We start from the raw sequence: 19,957 nt of genomic DNA, 5'->3' as shown, positions 1-19,957 counted from the left end.
TTCCTCTTCTCTCACACAGTGAGTTTATGCAAAGCTGTTTCTCTTGGAGAGGAACCAATAAAGCATTCTCATAGTATGTATCAATGACAGTCAGTCCGAGATTATGCCAATTTCAAAGTACAGTGTTTTTAATTAAGCCAATGTTGGAATGTTTTATCACTGGAAAGATGGTGCCCTATTGAGGAGTTCACTAATGGTCTTGGTCAGCCTTTGTCAACTGTGGTCAGAAAAGGATCCATATCATTGAACCCAGTCTACTTTATGGTACTTACTGTCAAAGTGGCTGATGGCCTGAGTTGGAATGATGGCAACTCACCTAGTCAATCTGTTTAGCCATTGGAAACTTCTGTTATGGATGTTTGGAGACTAGACCTTTCCATTTCACCTTTCCCCATATTATTGCTCTTACTTCACAGGACATAGAGTCAATATGGGACCTGTCAACCAAAGTATATCTGTGTGTTCAGCCTTCGGAGTGGGAAAATTACTGTGATGTGTTCAGAGGTGAAGTGGTTGTAACATGAGCTAGACTTGGCCAGGATTCTATTCATTCTCTGACTAATTAACATTCTCCTTCTAACCAAGAGGCTAATGATGCCTTGAATAATTGCTTATCAGAGCTGCTTTGTGACTCGTGATATCACTGTGAGTTCTACTCTCCCCACTACAGTTCCCTAGTTAGTATCTACAGAAAGCATTGGGAAATAGTGTTCAATTATAAATAACATAACATTACAAGGTATTTTCTTCTGGAAACTTGAGAGAGATTCAGTACATACTTTCTGGATTTGAAAATGGGCTCAAATTAAGGAAGTAGAGGAGGAGCTGAACATCTTTTACACTGGTTCCTCTTAGTTTCTCTTAGGTGTCAGTTCCTAATTTCTTCTTGCCTAGATTAAGAAGTATCTATTGATGACTGCCCATTTATCTATTTAGTAGAGTAGAATGCTGTATTTTATAATTCTATTGCTCTCTTATTTTAAACAGAAATCCTACTGAGACTGAAAATCTGCAAGGGATAAAAATTGAACTTGCTGAACCTTCTCTGAGATTTTACTATTTCATGATTAAATCTAATTTTCTTTTGTCCTTCAGCTTAAAGATATGAAGATTTCTTTATATGTTGCCAAGGAAAACCTCTTAAAATTTAATTGATGATTATTCATCTTCTGACCTTCATATTTTTTTCCTCTAAGTCATCTGTGTGTTTCAATCACAAGCCAATTCCACTTTTCAAATTTTTTATATGTATTTTAAAAAGTCTGAGTCATTAGTTCCATCATTGTATTCTCTTGTAGAGCACAGGACCTCCTAATAGTGAATGTTTTAGCAAATTTCATTGTCACTACATGCTAAATGATACCAGCACTGTCCCTGTTGTAGGGAGGGAGGGGCCCCTGTCTCCCCCCACCATCCAACAGAGGACTCAATCTGTTCCCTTGACCACATCTGATAGCAGCTATTATATGCAGCTTGTGTATTCCAGCTTTGGTGATGGAGGTTTGTGTAAGAAGACTTATGTGGTAGTGCTCTTGGGATGAACACCCCTGAAAAAATGAAGAGTGAAAAAACTGGAAGAGGGAAGTAATAATTTCTGTTGAAGTCATAGACATTATAAGCTTATGAGGTGGGAAGACCATTCAGAACTCTCTTCACTGGATATGAGATGCCTCTGGGGGGAAAATGTGCTACTTTTAGAAAGTTTATTTCTTCTTTTCTTGTCTCCTTTCCTTTTTCATTTCTTTTACTTTTTCTCTTTTCCATCTTTTCTTTCATCTTTTCTTTAGCATGGAATTTCCCAAGTACTCTAGGCTTGTTAACCCTTATTTCCATTCAGAAATATGTGATATGTGGATAAAGTGTATGATTTTTTTTTAAATTTTTTATTTATTTATTTGAGAGCGACAGACACAGAGAGAAAGGCAGATAGAGGGAGAGAGAGAGAATGGGCGTGCCAGGGCTTTCAGCCACTGCAAACGAACTCCAGATGCATGCGCCCCCTTGTGCATCTGACTAACGTGGGACCTGGGGAACCGAGCCTCGAACCGGGGTCCTTCGGCTTCACAGGCAAGCGCTTAACCACTAGGCCATCTCTCCAGCCCGATTTTTTTTGTTTTTTATTGTTAAATCTGCCTTGTTTCATTTGGTCTAAAAATTAAGCCTATTAGCTACAAGAAGACAAGTCAAGCTGTTTTTTTGAAGAATTTTAGAATGATAATTAAAAATTTTTTCCCCCTTATGATTGTATACAATCATTTGGGAGTAGTTTCTAATCACATGTGAATGTATTCCTAGGCCTGAGTCAGAATAAGACAGTTAAGTAAGTGGTTGCTTTCTAGGTTTTTATATGATGTTTTCTGATATATAATGTCAAAATATCTTTCCTGAAAATTTGTTAATTTCTAGCTGATAAAGCTCTTATTTATTTACTTACTCATTTACTACTTTAAAGTCAGTGCACAAAGTAATTACTTTCTAAAATGAAATTAAAATATTTTTTCATTATGGACATTTCACTGTATAATAAAGTTGTAGTTGCCTTCCACTGCCCCTCTGATTCTCTGTCTTTTATACATATCTTGCTGTTTTCCTTATCAGCATTTAATATTATTTCGTTGCATTGTATGTTTTCCATCTTAACTATGGTGTCTCACAGAGTAATTCTTTTCTGGTCATATCTATTTGGGTTCCAAATTCTTCTTGCATTTGATGCTGTATTAGTCACTTTGTATTTGCTGTGCAAAAATACCTGACAAAGAAACTTAAGGAAGGAAAGTCTGATTTTTGCTTATCATTTCAGGGTATTGTCTATCATGGGGGCATGGCAGGAGGAAGATTAGGTGGATGGCCCCATTGCAACCACAGTAAGGAAGCAGCAACAGATGAGTCTCAATTGAATGCTAACTTTTTGATTTTTATTTTTTCCTTGACCTATGGAATGGTTCCTCCAATTGTTATTTTAAGCTTGTGTTTTGTACATGAAATGTGTTTGTCTCCTTAGTTTTGTTTTCTGTTGTTGCTATCTACTTGATGTCCATCACTAGAAGAATGGATAACTAAGATGTGGTATTTCTACACAGTGGAATTCTACACAGCAGTAAGAAAAAATTGACGCAATGAAATTTGAAGAAAAAATGGTTGAACCTGGAACAGATCATTCTGAGTGAACTTACCCAATCACAGAAAGATAATCACCACATAGTCTCACTCATCTACAACACCTAACCTGAAGATGCCAACATACCCAGCAAACATCTTGAGGACTAGACAATAGAGTGGGTGGGGAGGGAGGTGAGGGCAAGGGAAGTGTGGGGGACACAAATCTAGACCCAAACAGCAATGGAATCTGCTTCTCCTTTTCAGATACATGTAGATCCTAAGGAGAGAACCACTTCTTGGTGAAGGAGATCAACACACAGAGAATGATCAACTCATACCAAATCAGATATCTACAGACACAGAGGCTTCAAACACCCCATCACTAAAGCAAACCCAAAATGAACCCAACATGACTGAGGGAGTGGTGTTGCTGATAGACACCTGACTGTGTGGCTTTGGCCTTTTGCAGGTGATTTTCAAAAGGAATGTGGAAGAATTTGAAACCTTAGCCTAAGTGATGCCTTGCAGTGCTGTAAGTACAGCTTGATGGACTATTCTGGTCAGAGTTGAAAGACCTGAATGAAGTAAGAACTAGTGACTGTGAGGTTTGGATTATGAGACTGAAAAAGAGCTTCGCTTGGACTGGGCTAGCAGTTTGCGTGAGAAGCTTGTTGTTATGCCTGGGTCCTGAGAAGTTGTGCAGGTTGCTTTATGTATAAATGAACTGGTGTGAGCAGACAGATATAGAACAGAAAAAAAAAAAATCTTTGGGTGAACTTCTGCCCATTCAGCTGCAATTGAGAGATTATGACTTTTGAGATTGGGCCTGCTGACCTGCACTGGACAACAGGAAGAATGTAGACTCTTTCAAAGGGGCCTGAGTGTTCAAGGAGTATCCAGTTCTTCAAATCCTGATTTATTCTCAACTGAATTAATGAATTGGCACCCTACCTGGTATTATGGAGTATAAGAAATGCAGGAAAGCAAAGGTCACTGAGTTTGCAACATGGTCTTGTGTTTTGGAAATAGCTATGGGAAGTGTGAAGCAGGTTTTCTGGATGCCTGCATGGAGACCCCATGTGGTCATGAGGATGCACCGTGTGTTGCAGTGGAGACCCAGTGGAGATTCTGGGACCATAATATGGCTGCCAAAGAGGGCTGCCAGCCCAGATGAAGTTTTCCAGGACTGTGAGTAGCCTAGCAGGAAGGGTGGAATTGGAACTCCAGCAACTTGTAGCTGGTTAGAATTATAGGACTTGGAGATGTGTCACTGACTGGAGTTGCTGAATTTGAAGCTACAGAGTTTGATGTTTGCTCTGATTGTTTTAAATCTTGTATTGTCTGAGTGTTTCTTTGCTATGCCCAGTGCCATTTTTTTGCAGTGTGAATGTTTATTCTGTGTCATTATGGGTTATTTGAGGCTATATTTTTGGTATTATGGCTCAGTTAAAAGATCTTGGACTATGGGGAATGCATGAACATCATTGGAATTGATAAAAACTATGGGGTCTTTTAAACTTGAATGAATGTACTGCATTTCACATCATGTATGGTTATCAGTTTGTGGGGGCTGGAGCAGAATGTGGTGGATTGATTCAGGTGTCCCCCAGAAACTTAGGTGTTCTAAATGCTAGGCTCCCAGCTGATGGGGCTTTTGGAATTAATGCCTCCTGGAGGAAGTGGGGGCAGGCTTATGGGTGTTATAGCCAGTTACCTCTTGCCAGTGTTTGGCACACTCTCCTGTTGCTATTGTCCATCTGATGTTGGCCAGGGGTGATAACCACCCTTTGTTCATGCCATCATTTCCCTTGCCATCATGGAGCTTCCACCTCGGTCCTGTAAGCCAAAATAAACCTCTTTTCCCCACATGCTACTCTTGCTTGGGTGATTTCTACCAGCAATATGAACCTGACTGCTATAGGGATGAAAGTAGCTCACCTGCCTGTGTTTATCTTTTACACTGGGATGTCTCTTCCCTTCTTTGCTGAGCAAGAGACTGTGTAAATTCAGCAGGCCCTTTCTGTCATCCCATACAGCTAGCTCAGGCAGTTCCAAGTGCCATGTTCTTTAAGACTTTTTACTCTAGTGTGGCAACGGCAAATCTCAGCTTCAGGCTCTGGTGCCATATGTCTGCTTCCACGGACATATCTCTGCACAGTGTATTTTCAGCAGTTGCATGTCTTCTTGGAACCTAGATAGTCTCACTTCAGTTCCCCAGGTGTTCTGCTTATGCTGTCTCTCATATGAAATATGTTTTCAGTACCTGGTTGTTTCTTCTCAGCCCAGGCAGTTTCTCTCAGCTTGCTGTTAACATGATGCCCATGCCTAGGAGGTGAGAGCACCTTTCTCACACTGATCACTGATCCTGCCTATTACAAGAGCTGTGGTGCTGCTAGCTACCACCTGATGGTCAGTCTCTGCTGCTGCTTTGCAGTGAAAATCTTATGCAGGCTCTTACTCTTAGAGAAGTATGTTCCATTGTACATTCTGATTGTTATATTTCATTAAATGGCACAGAGGTAACATTTAGTCTGCCATCTTACTCAAAATTTCAAAAGCTCATATTTAGATGTTTGTATAGCTGTTTATCCCATCTAGATATATTTTTGATTTTGTATCTTAGTTCCTTTTCATCAGTCAAGATCAGTAAGCTTTGACTGAATACAGAACCAACTACTGCAATAGTGAGAACAAGGTTATAAATCATAAATATCTCCTCTTAACAGTTTTCTACAAACAATAACAACAGTAGGGCATCAAATCTATTGCCCCAGGAAAAGCAGAAGTTTTTATCATGCCTGGAATTTTTTGTTTTTGGAGTCAAGCCCAATGCCGCGGACTGACTCTCGGGGAGATCAGGACCGAGGGAGAACAAGGGCGAAGGCTCAAGGAGAACTCGGGGTTCGGCGAGGAAATGACAGACAGACACACTCTAAGTTGAATATGCTGCTGCAATTTACTGAAGGTTTCATGAAGGTTTTATACAGATTGAACAGGGAAACTTAGCAAGCCAACAAGTGATCTCAGAAATCATTAATCTAAACAATCTTAAGTATTGTTCTATTGTAAGCATACATGTAATATTTATCAGGCAGGAATGTACCCATTTTTTAAGAAGGACGCCTTGCATCATTGACCACAGCTTTACATGAATAGAAGCTTGGGGTAAGGGATGTAAGGTGAACAATAGGTTATTTATTTTTTATAAACCGAGCAGAGAGCCATCTCTTTCCACTTATTAGATTATTTATATAATCCTCATATTTATTATAAAAGTGTTTCTATCCAAAAGACCACCAATATTTTAAGGCTGGTTTAATGTTTTTCAGGAATTCCTTTCTTTCTTGTCTAGAGTATAAGCACCAAGGCTTACGTGTCCTTGCTAAGCATTTCATAAATGGAAGAGAATGCCATAGCCTCCTTTTTCCTTCATAATTCATTCATCTATTACCGAATTCATCATATCCTCCCTCATAGGGGAGTGGATCTAGGTAGTTCCCAGCTCTGGGAGTCTACTATCAGCCCTTGATCAAGTACTGAACATACCCCCCAGGAAGTTTCCTGGTGGGAATGCCTAAGTTTTACAACTCCTTATCTGTAGAACTGTCATGCTTCTAATGAACATTACCGATTAACATTTCTACTTTCACTTTCTCAGGATCAGTATTGTTCTAAAACATCATAAGCTGTTTCTACTTTACATCATCTAAAAACTGTTCTAGAGTTAATTTTTTATTCCTAGTAGAGTTATACATTTCCTCCATTGCCCTAATCATAGGAGGGGCACATTCAATACTCAAATTGTTTTTGTACTCTGATTGCGTGCATGATTAATAGTAAGCGTAGCGTAGAAACTAGCTGTTCTTTGACAAACAACTAGAAAAAAGCAGAAAAGAAACAGAATGCAGAAAACAGCTCATTGGCACCAGTAATCAGGTCGTTGTGACTTCATGGGCAGCAGGAACCATTACAGTAACTGACTGCCAAGGGGTCACCGGGGGCATCCCTCCGAGGAGTGCTGGCCCTCTGTCCTCAGCTCTCTTCCAGTACAGAAGCATCTCTGCTTGCTACACAGGCGAGGTCGCTGTGGACGTAGCAGCCCAAGAGACTGTTTTTTTGTTTTTTTGTTTTTTTTTTAATGTGTGTCAGTGACAGAGACAGAGAAAGAGAGAGCAAGCTAGAGAAAGAGGAGAGATAATTGACACTCCAGGGTCTCTAGCCATTCTAATCAGACTATAGATGCATGCACCACCTTATTTTCATGTGAGACCTTGTGTGCTTGCATCACCTTGTGAGTCTGGCTTACATGGACCTGGAGAGTAGAACATAGGTCCTTAGGCTTTGCAGGCAAGTGCCTTAACCCCTAACCTATCTTTTCAGATCTCATTCCTGGATTTTATTGTTGCAGGGAACCATATAATGAATATATATATATTTTTAAATGTATGACATAGAATCCTTCCTCTGGGTTTGCTAAGTAAAATGTATAACTCTTAATAAGAGATGGAGGTATGTGCATTGTCCAGGCATAAATGCTCTTTGGGAGATGGGGAACTTAAATATAAAACCATAGGCTTTAATGGGTAAATCACACTGAAAGAACTAGACTAACCCCACAGAGTGTTGTTACTTAAGGAGTATTTAGACCCCCAAAACAATGCAGGCTATTACAAAAGAACTTGATTATCCACTAGAGCTAAATGGTAAGACCATATTACTGATGAAATCACAGGCTGAGAGCACAAGATAACATGAGATCACTATGGAACTCAGAAGGAAGCCAGCTTCCTGACGGCTAGTCCTCATAGTGCTGGAAAGTGCTATACAAGCTTCTGGGAAATAATGGTCACCAAATTATGATCAAGCAGGGGATCCTGCTTGCTAAGATATCAATCACTTGAACAAGAAGTACACACCTGTACAGGCTATGGGGATAATCAATTCCTTTTCATTTAGATATGAGATTAGCTGAGTGGGAGGAAATTCATACCTGGCACTAAGAACCAAGTCAGAATCCTGTGGACAGGAAGGTCATAGGCTCCATAGAAAAGCTTCCACTGTTCTTTGGCTTGGAAAAGAGGGCATACCCATAAAAAAGTCTGAAAGCACAATATTTATGTCTTTTTATCCTCCATGCTATTCACACTCTTAGTAAGAAAATCTTTTTTTTTTTATTTTTTTTATTTTAACTGATGGCAGTGAATACTAGAGGAGAACCATCAATATGACAAGCAAAGATAGATGACTGCCTAGCACAGGACAAGTGTCTCTATCATACTTTCCAGGGCCCAGAAGATACTGCAAAGGGAATGGTGATTGAAACAAGAGTGTTATTCTGACAGCCTCCTCTGGGGAGATGTTGGTAGACACTGAGGAGCCTAAAACCTCATCAAAGAAGAAATTTACATGATGCAGAGAGCTCAACACTGCAGGAGACTCAACGCATACCTGCCAAGGCTCAGGGCACATTAAGAAAGATTGTAAGAGCCACAGATTGGGAAGGTGAATCTTGAGACAATGACCCCTAACTGAGACTCCCTGGTGAACTCAGGACCCCACAGTGGTTATTAACAACCCCAATGAAGTGGACCCTCAGTGGGATGGGGACAGGAGAGAGGTGATAAAAGAGTATAAACTGATGGACATATGACCAATACACAATATGTTCATAGTGTAAAGTACATAATAGAAATAATTATTAAAAATTGCATGAATAACAAGAAAAAAGAACACAGGATAATTTTGACTAATTTCATATTAAAATATAGAGGTTTTATTGGCTTTTACTTCTTTTAATGCAATTGAGTTACAAATTATCAGAATTTATTATGAGGCTACACTTGCATTCACACACTGTGGGAAATGACAGTCCTTGCATCTACTTCCATATGTGAGATTTGAGTGGTTGCACACTGTTACTTCAAGGGCTGTCCTGTGTATTTATCCCTGTGAGCATCTTTTAGGCTCTTCCTTCAAACCAGCAAGTTTCCTTCTATGCCCATAGTAGTGTTTGATCATGTTGCTTCACCACAGTAAATTCCAGCCCTTCCTATGTTTGGCATGACCACCTGTTCTCCCACACCTGTTTCAATTTATAAACCATATGCTGTAGTCACAGCTGAGAAACACTATACAGAGTGTCACTTCTCATAAATAATTCATAAATTCAAAGTTTCTTACACTTAGAAATAATTTGAAGACATGGATTTTGGTGAAAAGCTCACAGAAACTGATATATAGTATATTTTCATATGTGAATGGTGCATATGCCTGTTTGTATATGAATGGATTCATGTGAGGATTGTATGGGCACGTGTGTGTGTGTGTGTGTGTGTGTGTGTGTGTGTGGGTGTAGGTCAGAGGACAACCATGAATGTCATTCTCAAGCATACATACCATCTACCTCTTTTGTGATATGGTCTCTTATTTTCCTAAAGTTCATCAATTGGGATAGAATAGCTAGCCAGTGAGCTCAGGGATTTCCCCATCTCTGCCTCACTAGTGCTGGGATGACAAGTGGGCCTGCCATGCTTGGCAGTTCCATTTGACATGGGAACTGAGGATGTAATTAATCTATTCATGTTTGTGTTCCAACCATTTTACTGATCTCTCTCTCCAGCATCATGCTATAGCCTTTAAAAATCATCATTATTTAAGAAACATAAATCTACCTGTACCTGTCTATACAAATAGCTGCTAACAACATTAAGATGGTACTATAGTTCAATTAATTTACAAATGTTAAAAAAGGGGCAACAAAAGCTCAAATAATGCACTTACAGCAATTGGTTAGAAATGTTCACATGACCTGGACGTCCAAGACATGTTTGCATTATGTCTCCTACATGGAATAAAAGATTCACTTCATGAACACAACTTCAGTGGTTCCAAATTCATCCAATATTCTCAGATTTTGAGAATGAAATTAAGACTTATTTATTTTAAATTGTGCTTTTCATGAATGTGAAGATAAGATAAATTTTTGCATAAATAATGAAATTGGCCTTGGGCTGGAGAGATGGCTCCGTGCTTAAGGGGCTTGCCTGCAAAGCCAAAATAACCCAGGTTCAATTCCGCAGTACCCATATAAAACTAGATGTGCACAGTGCTGCATGCATCATTAAAGGATTTGCAGCAGCTAGAGCCCCTGGTGTGCCTATTCTCTCTCTATCTCTGATTTCATATAAATAGATAAAATATTTATAAAACTAAAAATGGCCTGCTTTACTAACTAAATACAGATTTCATATGTCACACTCTAGACTTGGATTGATAAATGGTGATCTGAACATTGTGAGAAAATCCTACATTTGTGCCTTAGTGCTCAGCATTTCTTCTGTGGCACAGGCTGATAGACACACTGAGAAAACGTTTATATTTAGAGCATAGTCTGCTATTTCCTGGACCTGCATTTGCACGAGGGTAAGTCAAGCAAAAATGAGTTTATTCTTATAGTTCCTAGCACAAATCAATAGCAATAATAAACAAGACAACAATAAGAAGGGAGTTTACTTTGTCTCTAGAAATCTCAGAAAGCATTTCTTTTCATCTCATTCTTTGTATTATGTGAGCATTTACAAAAGACATATTGTGAATTGGAAGATGGTATAGCTAAACCAATCAAAATCTGTACTTGGGAATGAATTTATCTTTTGATGAATGAGAAGAGGTGAATTCTCCAGTGAAGAATCAGAGTGTTTTCATGGGAAGAAGGACAGTTGATACAATGCGCATCTGTGTCTCTCTGGATGTATTGCTGTAGATGTGTAAGCACATACTGGAATGACACTGTACTGTCTTATCCTAGTATTATACTTTGTTTGCTATGTGGCATCCCAAACTGAATTTTGATTTTCCTAACTTCCCCTATAGTTTGTACTATTAAACACATCAAGGGCATGCTCATTTGTCTTAGGACAGGATAATTTAACTTTCAAATAATCTTTTTGCTGAGCATGGTTGCGCAAACTTTTAATCCCTGCACTTGGGAGGCAGAGGTAGGATCACTGTGAGTTTGAGGCCAGCATGACATTACAGATTGAATTATTGGTCAGTCTGAGCTATATTGAGATACTATCTTGAAAAAAACAAAGATAAAATATAGCCTAAATAATGGTACCAAACTGCCTGTATTCACTGAAATGAAAACTAATAAATTAAATTAAAAAAAAAGTGAAAAAAAAATAATATTTTCCTCACCTTTAAAAGCACATTTGCCCATTTTGACAAACTGAGAAACATAAAACACAAATATAAAATCTCTCTAAAGCAGGCACTATTTTAATGTCTCTTAGTCTTTGCTAATACTGTATCTGCAAGCAGTTCTATTGTGTGTATGCACTTTCACATTACAGTATATATCATTTATCAAACAACATAATACCATGATTTTTATTTCCATCATGGATGTCCAGCAATTCAAAATACCAAAGCAATGAGTAATTTGATAATAAAGAATGCATTATTATACAAAAACCAGGATGGAAATGTAATATAGCTTTCCTTGGCACTAAATTTTTTTTTAGAAAGTGGCACCAGCTCTGGGCTATAAGATGTTAAAAAAATTACAGTTAAAATACTGATTTCCTTGGTGCTGAATTTAAAATGAAAGGCATGGTAACAGAGTTGTGGTGGTTTAATTTAGGTGTCCCCCATAAACTTAGATATTCTGAATGCTAATTTTCTCAGCTGATGGAGATTTGGAAATTAACACCTTCTAGAGGCAGTGTATTGTTGGAAGCGGGCTTGTGGGTATTATAGACAGTGTCACCTTGCCAGTGTTTTGCTATTGTCCACCTTGTGTTGACCAGGGGCTGATGTCCTCCCTCTGCTCATGCCATCATTTTGCCCTGTCATCATGGAGCTTCCCTTCAAGTCTGTAAGCCAAAATAAGCCCTTTTTTTTTCACCAAGGCTGCTCTTAATCAGGTTATTTCTGCCAGCAATATGAACCTGACTGCAACAATAAAGTGGTACTGAGGAGTGAGATTGCTGCTAGACACCTGACTGTGTGGTTTGGCATTTTGGGGTTGATTTTCAAGAGGAATTTAGAAGGATTTGAAACCTCAGCCTAAGGGATACCTTGCAGTACTGTAAGAACAGCTTGATGGAATATTCTGGTCAGAGTTAAAAGACCTGAATACAGTGAGAACTATGAACTGTGAGGTTTAGCTTATAAGGCTGAGAAAGAGCTTTGCTTGGCCTGGGCTAGAAGTAGTGTGTGTGAGAGGCTTGCTGTTATGTCCATGTCCTGAGAACTTGTGCAGGGCTGCAGTGCATAGAAAGGGACTGGTGTGCGCAGAGGGATATAACACAGAAAGAAATCTTTGGGCCCAAACTGCTGTCTATTCAGCTGCAACTATATGAGAGATTACAACCATTGAGAATTGACCAGCTTAACTGCATTGAGAAAAAGAAAGAATGCGGAATTTTGAAGGGTCTGAATGCTGAAGGAGTGTCCTGTTCTTCACGTTCTGTTTTACTCCCCACTGGAATAACAAACTGGTACCCTACCTAGTATTATGGAGAATAAGAAATGCAGTAAAGAGAGAGTCACTGAGTTTGCAGCATGCTCTTGTGTGGCCATGGGCAGTGTGAAGCAGCTTTGCTAGATGCTTGCCTGGAGACCCAATGGAGCCATGAGGATGAACCGTGGGTTGCCGTGGAGACCCAGTGGAGATGCTGGGACCAGGAGATGGTTGCTAAGGAGAGCTGCCAGCCCGATGAAGTTTTCAAAGACTGAGCAGCCTAGCAGGAGGAATGGAATTGGAATGCCAGAGACTTGTTGCTAGTTAGAATTATCAGACTTGGAGATTTGTCACTGATTAGAGTTGTTGGACTTGGAGATACATAATTGGATGTTTACCCTGCTTAAATGTTGTATTGGTTGAATAATTTGTTGTTATGCCCAATGTCAACTTTTGTAGTGTGAATGTTTATTCTGTGTCATTATGGGTTTTGGGGGAATTTTTTTAGTATTATGGCTTAGTTAAAAGATCTTGGACTATGGGAAAGTTTTTGAATGTCATTAGGATTGATAAAAACTATGAAGAATTTTAAAGTTGGGTGAATGCATTGCATTTTACATCATGGATATGGGGGCCGGGGCAGAATACCATGGATTCAGGTGTCCCCCATAAACTTAGGTATTCTGAATGCTAGTTTCCCCAGCTGATGGTAATTGGGATTTAACAGCTCGTGGAGGCAGTGTATTGTTGGATCTAACAATTGTATGTACTGTGTACTTTTTTGCTATTTGGCTCATTTTCTACTTCTAGGTTTGTTTTTTTTTTTTTAATTTTTGGTTTATTATTTGTAAATGTATGTGGTGTGTTGTGTGTATTGAATATGTGGACAGATGCTTATGCCTCATGTGCATGTGTATAAAGGCCAGAAGAGGATGTTAGATGTCTCCATCTATCATTATTATATCTTATTTCCTTGAGACAGGGTTTCTCACTGAACTTGGAGCTCTCACCATATTTTTCTATTAGATCAGCCTGCTACAAAGTCAGAGTATGGACGAAATGTAGCAAAGTTGTTTGCCAGAATGAAACACAGACAGTTTTCATTTCAATCAGAAAACTCATGAACTAAGGCTTTACTTTCTGTATTTCTATTAGCTTCTACTCTTCTGAGGTTTCACCAATTAAGATCCACTTACAATATTTTAATATTACCCTAGTCTGGTTCTTCAAGCATTTACACTCTCCTCCTTAAACCAATTCTAAAGACTTCTTAACCACAGATATAACCAGAGCAGTAACCCCTCTTCTCAGTGTCACTTTTGTGTGACCACACCTCAGTATCGGTTCATTTATGATGAGAAATGTTCAAGACACACTTAAAGCAGTAAAGGTTTATATAATTCACAGGTTCAGTTCATAGCTACCTGATGCTTTTAGATTTGTGGCACAGCAGAACCTCATGGTAGGGTGTGACTGGAAGACTATTTCATAGAAGGTTGGAAGCAGGAAGAAACAGGAGAAAGAGAAAAGGGCTGCTGATTGCTTATGCTTCCAATAACTCTCCTCTTTGAACTACTACCCGTCACTCAAGTTACATCTACCTTCTAATAGCCCATTCAGCTAAGAATGCATGAATGTATCCATCATGATGCAAACACTTCCTTGAGGCCTAACATCTAAGCACTACTTCATTGGAATGATCTTCTTAACACATGACTTTCTGGGAAACATTTAACATCCAAACAATAATATGATATGAATATAGAGAAACTGGAGGTATGTGTGTATTAGGGAAAGAACAAGCAAGATTTCTGCAAAACATCAAGAGGGGTATATTGGCCATCTGATTAGACCACATGTTGCCCCTAAATCAGGTCATTTGAAATTATTACAAATTTCTTATTGATTATAATGCTGAGTATAAGAAGTAGAAAAGAAAATTTAATTTTTAAGAATTACATAGTTACTAAAAATCATGTCCAAGTACAAAAAGTAAAATGCAAACTTAACACAAGATCACTGATGGATTGTCAGGTTAGGGGGTTCACTTAGCTGCTGTGGCTATAAACTTAAAGTGAGACCAATTGTCAGAGTTTTGTGTTTTTTTTGGTAATTATATCCATCCCTCTGGATTAAAGGAGGAAAGGGGTTAAAATTTGGTTTACCTTCATGCAGAATTTGTGAAAAGTATTATTAAAAGGTAGAAATTAGATATGACTGATATACAAAATGTGAGAAATGATAGATTGAAGATAGTGAGATGGGGAAAGTCATTGAAATATTAATAAACATGATCTGATAAACTATTAGAAGGGCTGGTGAATTTTTCTTTTGCTCTAATACAGTGCCTGAGACTTGGTAACATAAGACAAGAGTTTGTGGATATTTATTTATTTATACTCACTTAAGAAGTTCAGGGAGTTGAGGAGCAAGGTCCTAGAAGGTTTGGTGTCTGATGAGTGTCCATTTTCTAATTCCTTAAGTCTTCTTGACTGCTGTTATTGTGTGATAAAAGGGACAAAAGAGGAAAAGGGAATAACTGGACCCTTGAATAAGGCTTCTGATTTCATTCATGAGGACACAGTTTTCATGACTACCTATTTGGAAAGTGTTGCAGACAGATTCAGGTTCACTGAGATGAACTTCCATACCAGGCACAGTTATGGAGGAAGGGATATTTATTGAAGCTTAAATAACCAGGGGACGTTCCATAATGGCAGAAGAAGCTGGCCTGCCTTCACAGGCCCAAGCAGACAGAGTGAGGAGCACAAGCCTAAAGGTCAAAAGCCACAGCACACTTCAGGAACTCCAGCTAGGCACATTTTGTATACCTTTAGATTGAAATCTGAAACCCACCACCATACCTTAAGATCCACCCAATAACACTGCCTCCAGCCAGGTGGCTGCAGATGCAAACTACAAACAAACAACTGAATATATTGGGGGATATCTATTCTATTCCAACCACCACATTCTGCCCCTGGCCCACAATAGATTTATAACCATCACATATTGTACATTGTACTCAGTTCAATTTCAAAAAATCCCACAGTCTTGACCACTTTAAGATATTAAGACCTGTAAAATCAAACAAGTTAAACATTTCAAACATATAAAGGCACAGAGTAAACATTTTCAACTGGTATAAGGCATAGCAAGGAGAGACTAAAACAATGCAAACTCAACCACCATAAAACAAACATCAAACTTCTGCAGTTCAAGTCCAATACAACCAGAGCCTGACAGTCTCCAGATTTTCCAATTCCACCCCTCCAGCTTGGCAGAGTAGTCGGGGAACACTTACATCTCAGGCCAGCAGTGTGCTCTATGGTAGCACTTGCACAGTCCTGGTATATCCAAAATATCGTGAGGTCTTCATGCAAACCATGGTCCATCTTCCAAAGGCTCTTTCAGCCTATCAGGCATGATAGGCTGGATCTCAGCAGCAGCTTCTGCAACCATGTGCAATTCATGACCACTCCTCACATTTTCCAAAGGCTCTTTCAGCCTATCAGGGCATCAGGCCCCACCTCATGCCACATCTCAGTGGCAGCTCCTGGAAGCATGTGTAATTCATGACTACGCCTCACATTTTTCATGCTTCTGAAACCAGTACCGGGTGTACAGGACACAGCCATATTCTTAATTCAGGGATAAAACAAATCATAGCCTTGAAAAGCAGGTTTCTTCTCCAGACAACTCTTTCCAAAAGTGTTTGCATTTCTATGATAGTCTTTCCTCAGGCATCCTTTCCATGGTAAAGAAATTGGACCATCTTCCTTTAAGATTGCTAATGTGTTTGACAATAGCTGCTTTAGTAATCTAAAGCCAGTCTCTGTGACAGTAAATTTAACTTGCTTAAAGTTTTCCAGCTTAAAATCTTAAAACTCTCAGTCCAATTATTTTTAGCCAAGCACATCAGTCCATTACAAATTTAACCTTGATCAAATTCTCTAGGCCTGGGCAGAAGGACGCAGCCAGCCCTTATGCCTATGCCAGTAGCTCAGTTCCAACAAAGCCCTCTGCAGTCTTTCCTTCCCCTTAGAAAGCTCATAAGCCAAGCCTCGAAGTTCAATGCTGTCTGCACTTAGAATTCTCAGACTCTAATCAGAATAGTCCATAAAACTTGGCTTACCATTCCAGAAGACATCTTGTGTTACAAGCACCAAGTTAATGCCTATTCCTCCAAAACAAGGGTTCCAAAAGATCAACGTCAACATGGACAGGTAAATCTCGGTCCACTCCTCAGTACCAAGTTATGTATCAGACAGCTTCAGGTTCATTCAGATGAACTGCTAGACCAGGCACAGTTATGGACGAAGGGAAATTTATTGAAGCTTACATATGCAAGGGAAGTTCCATAATGGCAGAAGAAGTTGGCATGCCTTCACAGGGCCAAGCAGACAGAGAGAGAAGAGTAAAAGCCTAAAGGTCAAAAGCCACAGCACACTTCAGGAACTCTAGCTAAGCACATTTTGCATATCTTTAGATTGAAATCTGAAACCCACCACCACACCTTAAGATCCACCCAGTGACACTGCCTCCAGCCAGGTAGCTACAGATGCAAACTACAAACAAACAACTGAATATATTGGGGGTCATCTATTCTATTCAAAAAACCACAGAAAGATACCATTTTAATCACATTGGCAATTAACTCTCATGATGAATTATGAAGGTCACGTTCAATCTACAAAAATAATCAAGTAAATCTAGTTGATTTTAGGTACATTTTTTACTCACAGTTTAATTAGGAAAAATCTTCAGACATTTAAAATTTACTCAAGAAATTTAAAATAGAAATTTAGACTGAATACAATATTTTCTTTTTTAAAATTTTTTAGTCTTTATTATTATCATTTCTTATTAGCATCTTCCAACATTCCCATGTAATGCCCTCCTTCACCCCCACTTTCCCCTTTGAAACTCCATTCTCCATCATATTTCCTCCCACTCTCAATCAGTCTCTCTTTTATTTTGATGTCATGATATTTTCCTCCTATTGTGATGGTCTTGTATAGGTAGTGTCAGGCACTGTGAGGGCATGGATATCCAGGTCATTTTGTGTCTGGAGGAGCATGTTGTAAGGAGTGCTACCCTTCCTTTGGCTCTTACATTCTTTCTACCACCTCTTTTGCAATGGACCCTAAGACTTAGAAGGTGTGATACAGATATTTAAGTACTGAGCACTCCTGTCACTTCATTCTAGCACCATGGTGCCTTCTGAGTCATCTCAAGGTCACTGCCATTTGCATCAGAAGGCACATCTTTCTTGGTAGATCATTATTGTAGCATTTGGGATGCGATGGATGGTGACACTATTGATGACTATTCTCATCTATCAGCCTCCATAATATTTCCAGCAATATCACAGCTATCCATCCCACTTGAAAAGAAGCTTCAATCTTTTTTTACTTGCAGCTTGATTTCTATATGTCCTGCATCCAAAGGGTGTGGTGTCTTCAGAAATAAGATTTTACTGTTTTATTTTGGTGGTAGCATGCAATAACAACTATAATCTTAAAGGCATTATTTAAAGTTAAAGAAGTCTGACAGAAAAGATACCCCCCCCTCTCTCTCCATATATATATATATATATATATATATATATATATATATATATATATATATATGATGTATATGTATATAAAATCTGTGAAAATATCAAACATATCATGTACTTTGAACATATTCACTCCCTCCTCATATTCTCTCTCTTTATTCTTCCCATATTTTTCATATGTATATATAAAATATATATGCATATACATCTATTTCATATATATATGAAATATAAATGTATATACATCTATATCATATATATATGAAATATATATGTATATACATCTATATCATATATATGTATATACATCTATATCATATATATATGAAATATATATATGATATATATGCTTTCTATACAAGATTTGATTGAAATACAAAATTTCAAACAGAAACAGAAGTATCACCAGGTACTTATGTTGGGTTGAGGAAACTGATGATATTGGGCACTTGGGAAAATGTGTGTGTTTGCATATGGTAGACCCATACTCTGTCTTGGTTGCTGTAGAGGTCATGAGTATATGTACTTGGAAGAACTACTAAAACTACATCTAATATAAGAGTGAATCTTGAGAAATCTCCATACTGACTTCCATAGTGACTGAAACAACTGACATTGTCACTAGCAATGTGGAAGGGTTTCTTTTCCCCATATCATCACCAGTTCTTCTTGGTTGTATACTCAATGATAGCTGTTTGACTGGAATGAGATAGAATCTCAGTGTAGTTTTTAATCTGCTTTTCTCTAAGATCTATAAATTTGAACATTGTTTCATATACTCATTGGCTATTTGAATTGCAAGGATCCTCAAAAAAAAAAAAATAAATAAAATAAAACACAGCTACCATATAAGCCAGCTATTTTACTTCTGGGTATATACCCAAAGGACTCCAACGAAACATACCAAAGAGATATAGATATCTATTCATGTTTATTGTAGCAATATTCACAATAGCCAACTATGTATGGAATCAACCTAGGCGTCCCTCAATAGAAGAATGGATAAATAAAATGTGATTTATATACACAGTGAAAAATTCAGTCACAAAGTAACTGTGTCACTTACTCTAAATGGATACCAACATATTAAGCAAAATCAGTCAGACAAAGAGATAAATTTATTTTCTCTTAGTTGTTATGCCTAGAATTCACAATAGACACATTTAAATATTTATGTACATATAACATGAATGCAAGTGAGAGAATAGGAGAACTGATGGAACTGGTGGGAGGGAGAGAAGAGATGGGAGAAGTAAAGGATGTGAATATGAGGAGGGAGTGAATATGGTCAAGATACATAATATTCTTGACTCTTTCATAGATATGTTATATTTAAATATAACTGACATATGAAACAAGATATAGAACGTCCAAAATAAAATGACATGGTCCAGTGACCTTTGGTATGCTGATATGAAACAAAAGTTTAACAGGAAAAACAATGCTAATACTACAAATTGTCTATTGATAAACTTAAATAAAATATATTAAATATGTAATTTGGCCTAAACCTTTTATTATCTACTTCACATAATTAGAAAAAATGCATAAAATTTGAGTTCTTACTTCTAACACTCTAATGAGGTAAGCATTCATGACTGAAAAATGTGACAGCAACAGATGATAGGTTGGAAACATTATTTTATACAATATCTACTAGGATAAAGCAATGACTTCTGATTGAAAATATTGAGGGTTACCTTCAGTAAGGAAGTGATACTTAATATATACTAGTTTCCAGTTGTTCATTAATTATGTAATACCTGTAAGTATGTTTTCATGACACAATATCCCGGGCCTCCTCTATGCAATTTTGTACATGTGTAAGG

The sequence above is a fragment of the Jaculus jaculus genome, chromosome 11, assembly GCF_020740685.1.
Source record: "Jaculus jaculus isolate mJacJac1 chromosome 11, mJacJac1.mat.Y.cur, whole genome shotgun sequence".
NCBI classification, from domain to species: domain Eukaryota; kingdom Metazoa; phylum Chordata; class Mammalia; order Rodentia; family Dipodidae; genus Jaculus; species Jaculus jaculus.
The sequence above is the reverse complement of the archived record's forward strand: the minus strand, read 5'-3'. Positions refer to the sequence as shown.